This window comes from Pelobates fuscus, chromosome 10 (genome assembly GCF_036172605.1).
Source record: "Pelobates fuscus isolate aPelFus1 chromosome 10, aPelFus1.pri, whole genome shotgun sequence".
Taxonomy (NCBI): Eukaryota; Metazoa; Chordata; class Amphibia; order Anura; family Pelobatidae; genus Pelobates; species Pelobates fuscus.
Window position 1 is genome coordinate 90219463 of NC_086326.1, and position 14100 is coordinate 90233562.

A 14100-nucleotide genomic window follows, 5' to 3' on the forward strand; every position below is an offset into this window, starting at 1 on the left:
ATATATATATATATATATATATATATATATATATATATATATATATATATATATATATATATATATATATATATATACACAGTATTAGCAAAACCCACTGTTTTACCCTGGGAAGCACAAGAGAAAAAATCCTTAGCTTAGGAAAGCAGCTATAAATAATAAGGCCAGTGGTGTATCTTGGTTTTGTGCTGCCCTAGGCAGAACAAAACTCAGACACCCCACCCCCTGCGCGCACCGCCACCCAACCCTTCCCCCCTGCCCCGCCTTCTAAATACACACACATTCACTGACAGATACGCATACACTAGCTAACTAACAGACACACACACACAGACACACACAGTCAGACATACACAGTCGGGGACACACAATGTCAGACACACACTAACAGACACAAACAGTCAGACACACACACACACTAACAGACACACACAGTCGGACACACACACTAACAGACACACACACACAGTTGGACACACAGTCAGACACACACACACTAACAGACACACACAGTCAGACACACACACACTAACAGACACACAGTCAGACACACACACACAGTCAGACACACACACACTAACAGACACACACAGTCAGACACATACAGTCAGACTAACAGGCACACATTTTGGACACACACAGTCAGACACACACATATGATGTCATCTTCCGGCTCCCAGCCTCACTCTGCGCGTGGCGCGCGAGGGAGCTGAGCAGAGAGCCCAGGGGAAGTGCTCCCTCGCCAGCCCACCAGTGCCGCCCGCCCATCAGCCCGACCGGCATGTCAGTTAGCCGCGAGGCTAACAAGGCATTTGCCCTGGGCATTTGGGGGCGGCTTTTTTTGCCGCCCCCTGGAAAATACCGCCCAAGGCAAATGCCTTGTTAGCCTCGCAGCTAATACGTCCCTGAATAAGGCCTATATATACATAGTTCTAGAAAACAGACTGCTAGAAAAAAACTGTAAAAGGGTATCTTCTGCCCCTGACGAGGGTCCTCACAGTGAAATGCACTTTTGGTCAATTGGATGCATTGTCTTTTTCTTACACTCACATGGGTAGCACTGTTTGGTAGCACCTTTTATTTATTTATTTTATTGAACCCTGTCCCCCTGTTACTCTCTACCTCAGGGGGCACATTCCTTCTTAACGTGTTCTAAGGTAGTCAAAGGGTTTAGCTCTGCAATTTAACTATGTGTACACACACTTTTTCCTAGTCTGTGCTAAGCTAGTCATAGGGTTACGTTCTATAAATTGGTTAGATTTAGGTACTCCCCTTCGTAGAGTGTGCTGAGGTAGTCATAGGGTTTAGTTTTACAATTTGGTTTAAGACAAGGGAGGCACTCTATTTACTAGCCATTTAATTTAAAGGAACGCCATAGGGCCAGGAACACAAACATGTATTCTAGCCACCCTGTCCCCCTCATGCCCAGGCCCGTCGCTACCAGGCAAGCAAAGCAAGCAATTGCTTGGGGCCCCAAAAAGGGCCGGCGCTTCCTATAAGGCTGCAGCCACCTGAAAGCTCTATAGAGAGCCTCAGGCGGCTGCAGCACTGCCTCTCTTGTCACTTCCCCTTCCCTGTAGCGTGGCCGAGCTCCTCTTCCTCCAGTCAGTCTGGCCGGGTACCGCGCGGTAACAGGAGATTCAGTTTCCTGTTCCCGGCCGGACTGACAGTAAGTGCACACTGAGTGCTCACTTTCTTTCAGTCCGGCCGGGAACAGGAAACTGAATCTCCTGTTACTGCATGGTACCCGTCCGGACAGACAGGAGGAAGAGGAGCTCGGCCACACTACAGGGAACGGGAGGTGAGAAGAACATAGGGAGAGGGGGAGGAGTAAAAAGAACATGGGGGAGTAAAAAAAACATAGGGAGAGGGAGGGGGGAGTAAAAAAACATGGGGGAGTAAAAAGAACATAAGGAGGGGGAGGGGAGTAAGAAGGACACAGGGAGGGGGAGGGGGAGTAAGAAGGACACGGGGAGGAGAGTAAAAAGGACACAGGGAGGGTGGGAGGGGAGTAAGAATGACACAGGGAGGGGAGTGTCAGGGTACCTGAGGTCTCTACCTCCGAGAGAGGTAGAGACTTAGACGTTTATCCGTCCGGACGTCATGTTTCTCCTGTTCCTCGCGGTCGACCCGTTCACATAGACGCCGGCCGCGAGGGAGTTACTTCCTTATGTAGCATGGTGCCCGGAGACCGACGTCATGACGCCAATCCGGAACGACCTGTCACTCAATCCGTTGGAGACCAATCAGGACTCGTCGGAGGCGTGTCTATCCTCTCTAGCCAGGGTATTTAAACATACTTCGCCCTGTTGCTCATTGCCCTGTCGTGGTTCTAGCCTGTCTAGTCACACAGTGCTCTGGTGTTTTTCAGTTATCCTTTTGGTTTCGACCCAGCTTGTTTATCCTACTCTGTTTACCTCTGTTATCCTTGACCCGGCTTGTTACTCGCTTACCTGTCCTCTCGTTCCCTCGACCTCGGCTTGTCTCTGACCATTCTCTATACTCTCTGTACGTTAGTCCGGCCATTCTAAGGTCCGGTATACGTACCCTGTACCTGTTTGTACTTTGCGTGTTGGATCCCTGACCCGATCCTGACCGGGAGTAAGAAGAACATAGGGAGGGGGGAGTAGTAAGAAGAACATAGGGAGGGTGGAGGAGTAAGAAGAACATAGGGAGGAGGGAGGAGTAAGAAGAACATGGGGCAGTAAGAAGAACATAGGGAGGGTGAAGGAGTAAGAAGAACACAGGGAGGGGGAGGAGTAAGAAGAACACAGGGAGAGGGGGTGAGGAGATGAGGAGACCACAGGGAGGGGGGAGGTGGGGAGAAGGTGAGATTAGGAGAACACAGGGGGGTGAGGAGAAGGGGAGATGAGGAGAACATAGGGAAGGGGGAGGTGAGGAGAAGAGGAGATGATGAGGAGAACACAGGGAGGGGGTGAGGAGATGAGGAGAACACAGGGAATTTTCAATTGTTGAAAATGTTCACATTTTATGCAAAAGCAGTATTTGCACTGTAATTTTTTTTATTTATGCACAGTATATGGGAGGGGGAGGAGTAAGAAGAACACAGGGAGAGGGGGTGAGGAGATGAGGAGAACACAGGGAGGGGGAGGTGGGGAGAAGGTGAGATTAGGAGAACACAGGGGGTGAGGAGAAGGGGAGATGAGGAGAACATAGGGAAGGGGGAGGTGAGGAGAAGAGGAGATGATGAGGAGAACACAGGGAGGGGGTGAGGAGATGAGGAGAACACAGGGAATTTTCAATTGTTGAAAATGTTCACATTTTATGCAACAGCAGTATTTGCACTGTAAACCTTTTTTATTTATATAAAGTGTGGGTGAACTTAAACTGTATGGCTATGCTGTGGTTCCTGTAGGCTTTGCGTGCGTGTGGGATGGGGGGGTTGGGGTGGCCTCCATGTCCATTTTGCTTGGGGCCCCCAAATTCCTTCAAATGGCCCTGCTCATGCCTCCCTAAAAATAGTAAAATCTTATGTGTATGCCTAAAGCTGTAACTCTGTATGCTGTTTGCCTCAGAAAAACAAGCTGTCTGCTGACAACATCAGAAGTGGTGGCCTGATCCAATCACAATGCTTTCCCATAGGATAGGCTGAGAATGACAAAGAGGCAGATCAGGGGCAGAGCCAGCACAATTCAAACACAGCCCTCTATGAGGAAAGTTCAATGTTTGCATGCAGAGGGAGGAGACACTGAATGTTTTGATGCATTTTAGGCAGCCATGACCCAGGAAGGATCTCTAACAGCCATCTAAGTAGTGGCCAATGCAGTTATCACTAGGATGTAATCAGGGCCGGCCTTAGGCCTTTAGGCGCCCTGTGCGAAAAATCTTCACAGCGCCCCCCCTTCCCGTTCCCCCCGCCCCCACTACTTCCCCCTTCCCACACACCCTGACACACGCGCACACACAAACACATGCAGGCAGTCACACACAGACAGCCACACACAAACACACAGACATAGAATGTGACGGCAGATAAGAACCATTCGGCCCATCTAGTCTGCCCAGTCAGTAGCATACACAGGCAGACAGCCACACACACACACACACACAGACAGACTGCCACACACACACACACACACACACACACAGGTAGGCAGCCACACACACAGGCAGGCAGTCACACACAAACACACATGCAGACACACATGCAGACATCCAAACACACTGTGGCAGACAGCCACGCACACACATCTGGTTATCTGGAGTGCTGTTAAAGGCATCCATCATAGTGACTTGACAGTTTTGTATTTCCTCACTCTACACATTTGTACGGCAATCAATATATTAATTAGAGCTCACAATTTGGCAATGGAGCAGTATTCTTTTGTTTTTTTAAAACTTTTTTAGGCTATGGGTCACAGGAATTTGTAGTGTTTACACCTGCTTAAGTAATTAAAAACAACTCAGCTACATGAAAAACGGAACTCTGAATGTTTGGTGTTAATCTAGACAAGAACCATTACAGTTTTGCTCTAATAGATCTCTTTCACCATTCACTGGGATTTATATTATACTCTGTGTTCTTACCTTCTCACTTTCATTGTCCAATGCAGAAGTGGCTTCATCTAGAAGTAGAACTTTGGGTGAACGAATAAGTGCTCTGGCTTTTGCTATCACACACACACACAGAGAGACACACAGACAGTCTCACACACACACACACACACACACACAGTCAAACACACAGACACACAAGCAGACAATCACATAGTTACCTCTGTTCCTTCTGGAGGCAGACAGGCAGTGCAGCTCCTGGATTCTGGTTGTGGGGGGAAGCAGGGACTCCTTCCTGCTTCCCCTGCAGCAATAAGACGGCATTTTAGCTCCGCCCCCGCCGCACGCTAAGCCCCGCCCCCGCTGCACGCTAAGCTCCGCCCCCGCCGCCCGCTAAGCTCCGCCCCCTCCGCAATTTTTTTTTTTTTATTTTTTTTTGTTCTGCCATGTGTGAGCTGTGCGGCCACAGGGCGCCCCCTGCTCCATGGCGCCCTGTGCGGCCGCACAGCTCGCACACCCCTAAGGCCGGCCCTGGATGTAATGTAAACACTGCATTTTCTTGGAAAATAATTCTACTCACCAGAACAAATTCAATAAGCTGTAGTTGTTCTGGTGACTATAGTGTCCCTTTAACTTGGTCTCATATTTACAGGCAACTATTTGGACATTATACTATAAATACAATTTTTTGGAATTATTTGTCTTAGCCACATTTGCTGATGTGTGCCTAGGTACATGTTACCTAAGGAAACTTCTGATATATTTAAGAAGGCTATTTCCCCCCACCCGTTATTCTACCTTATCTGATAGGGGCTATTTCACTTAGACAATATTTAAGTTATACTGCCCCTAAATTGAGAGTTACTCTTAGGATCTGTATTTTTACTTGGTCCGAAGCAGTTGTTTAGTGGATTAATCCTTTAACTGTTTATTGTTCTAACAGTCTGTTATTACCATTCTACACTCATTCGCACCTGCTACAGCAGAAGAGGTTTCTGCTCTGCTGCAGTCCTCCCGCCCACCACCTGTTCCCTCGATCCTATTCCCTCATATTTCATCTGCACTTTGCCTCCCTCTCTTGTTCTTCCTCTCACTAAAATTTTCAATCTCTCGCTTTCCTCTGGCACATTTCCCTCACCCTTTAAACATGCAACTGTAACCCCAATTCTGAAAAAGCCCAGCATTGACCCCAACTCCACATCCAACTACCACCCTATCTCGCTACTGCCATTTGCCTCCAAGATCCTCAAGAGAGTTGTGTACACAAGACTGACTGACTTTCTCGAAAACCACCTTTACCACCTTTAGTCTGGATTCCGTGCTGGTCATTCTGTCTAAACGGCTGTGACCAAAGTATCCAATCATTTAATTGCTGCTAAAACTCACAGCCATTACTCTACCCTAATTGTCTTCGATCTTTCTGCTGCCTTGGACACTGTTGGTCATCAACAGCTTCTTCATATTCTCCGTAATTTTGGTCTACTGGATACTGCTCTCTCCTGGTGCTCCTCCTACCTCCTCCTACCTCCTCCTACCAGCGCTCTTTCAGTGTTTCTTTCTCGGACTCACTCTGCCTCTTCCCCACAACCACTCTCTGTCTGCGTCCCCCAAGGTTCTGTCCTTGGTCCCCTACTGTTCTCTATTTATACTGCCTCCCTTGGTAAAATCATCAGCTTCCGTTATCATTTCTATGCGGATGACATGCAAATCTACTTGTCCTCTCCTGATCACTCTCCACCCATCTTGACTCGTGTCTCTGACTGCCTCTCTTCGATTTCCAACTGGATGGCTGCTCACTTCCTTAAACTCAACCTGTCCAAAACAGAACTTCTGGTCTTTCCTCCCTCAAGTGTTACTACTCCTGTGTCGGTCTCCCTCCAAGTCAATGGCGCTACCATCACCTCTACCTCGCAGGTTCACTGCCTGGGTGTTCTTTTTGACTCCAACCTCTCCTTCAACCCTCATGTCTAGGGCCTCCATCAGGGGGTGACAACCATGACGGTTGTCATGGGCCTGGCAGCCCTGGGGGGCACGCCAGCCCGGGCCCCACGTGTAGCGGAGGAACTGCGCCGGTGCAGTTGCACCGGGGCCCGCACGCTGATGGGGCCTATCGGGTGGCCCAGGCACTTAGGGCCACCCGATGGGCCCTATTTCATCAGGGGCCCCCATCAGCGCTGTGGTCGTACGGGCCCTTTTAACCCCTTAAGGACCAAATTTCTGGAATAAAAGGGAATCATGACATGTCACACATGTCCTTAAGGGGTTTAAAAAAAAATGCAGCCGCAGCAAGTGCTGCTGGGAGGAAGTGGTCACTTCCTCCCAGCTCACTCCGACCCTGTAGATTGTTTCCAAAAAATCGGTCGACCACCACCCCTACCTTCCCACGAAGAGTGGCCCCAGACTGGACTAAAGTCTAGCAACTAATACCAACATAAAGGTCCACGTTACTACCCGCCCAGGACTGCTTAAAATGACTTAACTGCCTTCACGGCCCCACAAGATGATGACCAAAAGAGGGCACCTAGGGTCTCCCTGCCTAGTCTTGACATGGTCATGGGAGGGGGTGGCGTCGGGATGCCCAACATAACTAAATACTACCTAGCAACAAACCTGTCCCAGACGGTGCGCCTCCTGATATCCCCAGACTACCCACTGTGGCACCGACTGGAAAGTGCAATCAGTGCACCACACTCCCTCAGGGACTTAATCTGGACCCCAGACCGAGCACAACCCATCACTCCAAATCCCTCACGACTGCACGACTGTCGCTCTAGCTGTGGCTGCGATGTGCACCAAAAATGCTCAGCGAGACCATGGAAGTCTCTGCTCCACTAGCCAGTCTTCAATACCACACTCATGACCTACCACTGGGGGGCTGGATTGATAAGGGGGTGACCAGGATATCACACCTCCTAGGGACTGACGGGCTACTACAATTCCCAGATCTCCAATGATTATAGCCCCTCCCCAATACAATATTTACATACCTGTGCATAAAACACATTGTGGAGGATACCACAAAGATGACGAAACTCACAAATCCCCAAACCCCCAAAACCCCTTTGATCTGCTCTGCCAGGGTAAAAAAAAAACAACCCCAAAAACCACTCTCCCTATGCTACCAACGCTTACTATACATACATAGACCAGCAAAACAGAAATATATGCTGCAATGGGAAACAGAGCTAAACTGTACATTTGACACAAGTAGGTGGCTTGTAGCCATGACATTAGTAAAAAAAGCTACACGCTGCCTAGACCATGTAGAAGCAGCCTATAAGATGAGGATGAGGTGGTACGTCACACCCCAAACACTAGCCCAAATATACCTGGGAGCACAGGAGACATGCTGGCGCTGTGGCCAACAACCAGGCACCCTAAGGGGGGGGGAGGGAGGGAGGGAGAGAGATTTGAGGGGTGGTAGAAAACTCACTAGAAAGTAGTAAATTCAAGCGTATCTCCCTTAATATTAGGGTAATTGTGTAAACGCAGGGAATCTTTCAGCCATAGAAATCTTGGTATAGATGTATGTTCTTGAGTAAAATATAAGGAGAGAAGAGAGAGTGCAGACTGTATAAAAATATAACAAATTTATTTCACAAGTAGCACTTACAATGCGTCAAAAGACAAACAGCATGTCTCCACATCAAAGTGGTATCCAGATACTCAGCAGATGATAAATCAGCAATCAGGATCACTGATACAAAATAAAAGAAATAAAAGTCTGTGGACAAGTTGAAAGTTGGAATCCTAAAATCCCTTTTGATTTAAAATCCATTTTGAGTACTAACCTCAACATCTGAGGAAAGGGATTTAGGGGTAATTATTTCTGATGACTTAAAGGTAGGCAGACAATGTAATAGAGCAGCAGGAAATGCTAGCAGAATGCTTGGTTGTATAGGGAGAGGTATTAGCAGTAGAAAGAGGGAAGTGCTCATGCCATTGTACAGAATACTGGTGAGACCTCACTTGGAGTACTGTACACATGTATGTACGTAGTGGGGAATTATGATGAAGCATAAACATAATTAACCCCATTCAACCTTCCCCCCAATAACGACAGACAACGTGGTATGGATGAACAGGCCACAGCATTTATTATAACATAAATAAATTACTGTATAACACACCCATAACTCCATATATTAAACTCTTCTTTCTGTAACGAAATTGTTAGAAACAAATAATCATAAATAACATATATATATATCTACAACTCAACATACAGTGCTATACAGAGAACCCCCCGTCCTTGCCAATGAAAACCTGCAGTGGCTCCTAAACACCACTGCCTCTCACCTCCCCCCCCCGTCATAAAAACATATTCCAATGCCTGCCATCAGCCGACCTTATCCACGCTCGATGGGCACGAGACCTCAGGCAACCTAAAGTTAAACCTTTTGAAGCAGGGGAGGCTGAGACCTGTAAACATGAGGAACTTATTCCATCCTTAACATAACCAAACTTAATTGGCAAGGACATACCCCCAACTCGCTGTGACTAACGAAACCTACGCGGGGTGGGCGGGCGGGAAGCTTTTTACTGGCCCGAATCCCAAGTGGCACTGAGGTAAGACCTCCCCCCTACTAGCTCACATAGCCCTAACCCCACCCACACAATACACCTACTATCAAAGACCCTCCCCTGCATCTATCCCCACACTCCTACATGTGCCCTTGTCCGCTTAGCTGCGCTATCTCCCCAGGGCCTGTACTGGAGACCGTATCTTCAGAAGGATATTGATACATTAGAGAGAGTTCAGAGAAGGGCTACTAAACTGGTTCATGGATTGCAGGATAAAACTTACCAGGAAAGGTTAAAGGATCTTAACATGTATAGCTTGGAGGAAAGACGAGACAGGGGGGATATGATAGAAACATTTAAATACATAAAGGGAATAAACACAGTAAAGCAGGAGTCTTTATTAAAAAGTAGAAAAACTACCACAACAAGAGGACATTAAATTAGTCTTAAATTAGAGGGGCAAAGCTTTAAAAATAATATCAGGAAGTGTTACTTTACTGACAGGGTAGTGGATGCATGGAATAGCCTTTCAGCTGAAGTGGTAGATATTAACACAGTAAAGGAGTTTAAGCATGCATGGGATAGGCCAGGGGTAGGCAACCTTCGGCTCTACAGATGTTGTGGACTACATCTCCCTTGATGCTTTGCCAGCAATATGGCTGTAAAAGCATTATGGGAGATGTAGTCCAAAACATCTGTAGAGCCGAAGGTTGCCTACCCCTGGGATAGGCATAAGGCTAACCTAGCTATAAGATAATGAAAGTATTTAGAAAATACTAAATACTAATAGTATTTAGAAAATACTAATGAAAGTATTTAGAAAATTTGGCAGACTAGATGGGCCAAATGGTTATTTTCTGCCGTCACATTCTATTTTTCTATGTTTCTATGGCCTCAACAGCCAAGGGTGTCTGCTTCTCTCTTAATAGGAGTGTATGGGTCTTAACAAAATTTTTGTCTTTGATGTTGTTGGCTCCTCCTGAATCTATTAAAGCTTGTGTGACAATTTCTTTCCTCTCCCAAGACAAGATAATAGAGAGAAGCAAATGATTCTGAGGCAAGAAAGGGGATGTCACACCCAGGGTCTTTCCCCTGAGTGACCTTAGGTGCGAGTGTTTTCTGGATGCACCGGATAATCATTTCTGAGATACCCCTTCTTTCTATAATATAGGCAGAGTCCTTCCTTTCTCCTACATTGTTTCTCTGTCTTGGATAGTTTGGTCAGCATGACCTGAGAAGGGGAGCAACGTAACTGCATGAGCCAAGAGGAGCAGCGTGGGTGCTGGGAATAGGTACGTTTGTGACAATATGTTACATGGTTACATAGCTGAAAAGAGACTTCCGTCCATCAAGTTAAGCCTTCCTCACATTTGTTTTTTGCTGTTGATCCAAAAGAAGGCAAAAAAAAACCCAGTTTGAAGCACTTCCAATTTTGCAATAAACTAGGGAAAGAAATTTCTTCTTGACCCCAGAATGACAGTCAGATTAATCCTTGGATCAAGAAGCTATTACCCTACATTGAAAAATGTATATCCTTGAATATTCTGTTTTTGCAAGTATACATCTAGGTGCTGTTTTAACATCTGTACGGACTCAGATAAAACCACTTCTTCAGGCAGATAATTCCACATCCTTATTGTTCTTACAGTAAAAAAAAAACTTTTCTTTGCCTTAGACAAAATCTTCTTTCTTCCAGTTTAAACGCATGACCTCGTGTCCTATGTAAAGTCCGGTTTGTGAATAGATTTCCACACAATGGTTTGTATTGGCCCCAGATATATTTGTATAATGTTATCATATCCCCTCTAAACTAAAGCGGTTTAAATTTGTTAACCTTTCTTCATAGCTGAAATGTTCCATTCCTTTTATTAATTTTGTCACCTCTGCACTTTTTCTAGTACCCTTCTTTAGAACAGGTGCCCAAAATGGCACAGCATATTCAAGATGTGGTCTTACCAGCGCTTTATAAAGAGGCAAAATGATATTTTTATCCCGAGAATTAATGCCCTTTTTTTTTCGTGCATGACAAATCCCTCTGCAGCAAAGTAATATCTTGCTCACATTGTATTACTTTACATAGTTTTGTGTCATCTGCAAACACTGAAACATAACTTTGCTGATATAGTTACAATGGAAACAAATGGGATGTTCCTGCCGACTGGCCCAATGTTGATATAGTCACTGTTGAAAATAATGGAATGTTACTGCAGACTGGCTATATGTTGATACAGTAACTGTGGAATTTAATCAAATGATCCTACAGACTTGACCAATGTTGATATAGTCACCATGGAAACAAATGGAATGCTGCTACAAACTGCCCAATGTTGATGTTGTCCCCGTGGAAACTAATGGAATAATACTGAAGACTGGCTATATGATGATACAGTCGCCAGGGAAATCAATGGAATGTTCCTATAGACTAACCCAATATTGATAAAATCACTGTGTAAACTAATGGAATATTACTGGAGACTAGCTATATGTTAATACAGTCACCGTGGAAATCATTGGAATGTTCCAATAGACTAACCTTATGTTGATAAACTAGCTGTGGAAAAAAATGGAATGTTGATGCAGACTGACTATATCTTGATATAGCTAAATTGGATTAAGCCTAAAAGGAGAGGACATGATACCAATAAAATTATCCATACTTCAATATATATTCAACAATAAAAGCTCAAAAGAGCCAAACAATAATAGTGAAAAAAACACATAAATACATACAAAACAATGATTAGAGATGAGCGAACTCGAACTGAAAAGTTTGGGTTCGTACCGAACATTAGGTTTTTTGGACCCCGGACCCGAACATGGACATATCACTGTATGTTCGGGTTGGAGTTCAGAGTTCGGCGATTTAATGACGCGTTTTGAAAGGCCGCAGGGCAGCCAATCAACAAGCGTTTGACTCGTGTGCCCTTAGACGCCATCACAGCCTACTAATGACATTGCTGTGATTGGCCAGTACAGCAAGTGACCCAGCCTCTATAAAAGCTGGTCACTTAGTATTAGTAAATTATGCCACTACTCGCTATACCATGAGTAGGGGTGTGTCTATTAAACAGTGAGCAGGCTGTGGCTGCTCACTGTCAAAAGAAAAACAACATCCCCCCCTCCTGAGCCCCCACCCGCAACACGCGAGTGGGAGCTTTTAAACTAAAGGGGGCCTAATGCCCTCCGGCCCCCACACCTGAGCGGCGGGTGGGGGCCCTAAATACCAATAAGGGGGGAGGACCTATTGCCCCCCCCGGCCTCCACCCATGAACGGTGGGTGGGGGCAATAAATAACAATAAGGGGGGGACCTAATGTCCTCCCTCCTGGCCCGCACCCCTGCATGGTGGGTGGGGGCCCTAAATAACAATAATGGGGTGAGACCAATGGTCCTCCCCCCGGCCCCCACCCCTGCGCGGCGGGTGGTGGCCCAAAAAACAATAGGGGGGGGACCTAAGATCCTCCCCCTGGCCCCCACCCCTGCGCGGCGGGTGTGGGCTCTAAATAACAATAAAGGGGGGGGACCTAATGTCCTCCCCCCTGGCCCCCATCCCTGAGCGATGGATGGGGGCCATAAATAAAAATTCCCCCCCAGGTGACTAGGCCGGAATTACAAGGCTCTGAATAAGGTGAGCATACTACTTATTTTTAACCTTTTATACCATTTTTAACAGACTGCACATTGGTACCCTTCTCTCCTCTTTGAAATATACCATACTGCGGATTGAAGGTGGGATGCTGCCTTAAAAGCATAAAAGCTTGATTACGGAGCCAGTATTTACACGCAGGCTCCTTTAAATGTGAGTGTTCCAACTTCACCACCACTTATCTTATCCTGTTTTAAATACCATCTGCACTATATTGTATTTTTATTTTTTCCTTACATGTATTACAAACTAAGTTTGTTACCAAGTCACATGGGTACCCCCCTATACATATCTTTTTAGCGCTCCACTTACAGGTGTAGGTTTTTACTTATACTACCCTATAGACTTTGAACTTTTGGTATGGACTAGAGGGTATTTCCACACAAGTGTATAGAGCTGCTCTAAGTTATATTTATTTATATTTTAAGCACCTTGTTGGACACACACTCCTCCCAAAAGGAGGTATACTTCACAAATACCGTGATATAGTTACTGTGGAAATCAATGGAATGTTTCTACAGATTGGACCAATGTTGATATAGACACCATGGAAACTAATGGAATATTACTACAGACTGGCAAATGTTGATGCAGTCACCATGGATATCAATGGGATGTTCCTATAGAGTGGACCAATGTTGATGTAGTCACCATGGAAACAATTGGAATGTTACTATAGACTGGTGCAACTTTTAAACAGTCACCGTGGAAACTAATGCAATGTTACTGCAGACTGGCCTTATGTTGATATAGTTACTATGGAAACTAATGGTGGTTCTTGCAGACTGGCCCAATGTTGATAAATTCACTGTAGAAAATAATGGAATACCGATGATACATCTGCCTACCTACACCACCTTATGTATCCTATAAATGGGGATTGTACCACTGTACACCATTCAGACTAGAGCTAGGTTATGCTCCATCAATTGTAAGTAAGACCATAGACGTTTTATTTACTTTTTATGTTTTTCTGGGATTTTCTACACCATTAGTACTCTCTTTCTGTTGCATATTTGGCTGCCAAACAGATGACTTTCCAGCATTAAGCCTTGGCTCATGAGTGGGGGTGGATTACTATACCTGCTATACTCTCTTGGAGGAGAGATCTTCCCACTGGGAGCTGGATCCAGGTGTTGGTCCAGGGTGGGAAGGCACAGTGAGACCCCAGCCAAGCTGCGGTGGCTTAGGGGGTCTACAGTGCTTATGGTGCTTGGCGGAGGTACCCTGGGAGGGTGCCAGGTGGTCCGCCACAATCACTGCTTAGCACCTTGTTCCAGCTCGTGGAGGATTCAATGGGGAAAGTCCTTGTAAAGACTACAGTTCCCAGGACTGGGTGTAGAGCTAATCCCTTATCCTAGTTTCAGGACAGAGAGACTCCAGGAGAAACCCAGTCAAGCCATGGCGACTGGGGCC